The sequence below is a fragment of the Mus pahari genome, chromosome 12 (assembly GCF_900095145.1).
Source record: "Mus pahari chromosome 12, PAHARI_EIJ_v1.1, whole genome shotgun sequence".
Lineage (NCBI taxonomy): Eukaryota > Metazoa > Chordata > Mammalia > Rodentia > Muridae > Mus > Mus pahari.
The window spans coordinates 14,875,893-14,877,725 of NC_034601.1; positions in this window are offsets into that span (position 1 = coordinate 14,875,893).

The following is a 1,833-nucleotide window of genomic DNA, read 5'->3' on the forward strand; positions in this document are numbered from 1 at the left end:
ATGCTATCTAAAAAGGGCAAATGGACATAGGACAGTCAACTGTTAAGCTCTGCNAAAAGAGAGTTAGCTAGTCCTTCATAATTCCTATTTCACTTAAGGTCTGCCTGATGTTTTAGCCTAGAAGGCAGAAGATAGANGAGATGCTCCAATGTGATATGGAATATTGGGGAGTTTCCAGGCAATCAGCTGTCTCTTCCAACTGTTTAAGTTTTAGAACCTGTGCCTTTGTGCTTTCTATATACTCAGGTAATATTTAATTCCTTCTCAAATATTTGATGGGGTTGAAGGTTAGATATTCATAGTCTCACCATTAAACTTAACTTGTTCAGCATTAAAGAAGATGTTNTAGATTTGAAAGGATGGTTTCAGATTGTAATATATGTTGAAATCCAACAGGATTAAGGTACAGAATTATAACTCATTAAATTAGGATAGATGATAGAATACTTCTTCTGAAGTGTGAAATATGATTGATTGGATATTATAAGTGTATATCACATCTTATAATTTGCATAATTGTTATAATTGTGTTTAATTTATAGTTGAGAGAAAAGAGCCATTTATTTGACTAACTGGGGGAATTGTTGAATTGCTTTGTCTTTTACTGTATATTGCAAGGCTAAATGTAGGCCTACAAGACCTAGAGTCTTCATGTAACCTCTGTAACCCTGTCACTAAGTTAATTATGATTGGTGAATAAAGAAACCCACAATGAATAGCTGGGCAAACAGTATATAGGTGAGATTGAGGTTTTGCAGGCTTGTAAGAGAGGACCATGAGGAGAATAAGAATGAAGAAGAAACTGCAATGAGATAGAAGAAGAATATGCAGGAAAGAACAATAAGTAGCCATGGGATAAGGGTCAATAGGGCATGGTCCAAAGGACTGCCAAGTTGGAGTTAAGAGCAGTCCAGATAGGCCATAGTTAATTATAAGTAATAACTCAATGTTATCAATAAGAAGTTGATTCTAACAGCATAGAAGGTAGGTATGTTTTGTGCTACATAAGGCTGTGAGTGTATATTTCATCTTACAACCTAATGATCAAGGTGTGCTATAAGTCCCAGGATGGGAAGTTTAAATATTTACTACTACACTTTGGAGGTTTCATTTCGATTCCTGGTTCCTAGTGATTTCATTGGTTATTTTAAAACCTAAAGTGAGATTCTAAAGATGACATTCATGTGGAGGAAGAGAGAATCTCAAGGAAAATATATCAATGTCATATGTAAGCATATTGACATGGACAAAAACACATGGCAATCCATTACTGCTTCCTTGAGTGTCACTGGGAANTCTTACTAAGAGGGAATGCAGGAGCAACATGGAGAAGGTCATACATACTCAAGAACATTGTGGCTGTCTCAGTGGCTCAGACATTGTGGCTATCTTATATTATTCTATTCNTAGCAATAGGAAGTTCCAACCACACTGTATCCTTAAATGTACTTATAGTGAACTTCTTGGCAAATTGCTAGAGTTATAAAACACTTAGATCATGGAACAAGAAGGCTATCTTAAAAAAGTACAGGCACTACGCTAAACTTTGTCGAGNTAACACTGAGAGCCTCAGACCCACTGCTGCAATTATATAGGGCAATAGTCTCGCCCCTAAGTTGTATACATACCAGGTATGACTTTTACATAGTCATCATTATTATATAGTAATTCACTCTATACAATCCCTGTCATTTTGTTCCTTTCCCTACAAGTTCAAGAGGATTGCTAGACTATCTACTTTTAATAAGCAAAAAATTATCAATGAGTCTGGTAGAAAAGACCTTTGAAGAGAAAAAATATAGTTTCTGTCCTGCTTCCTTCTTTATCTGGCTC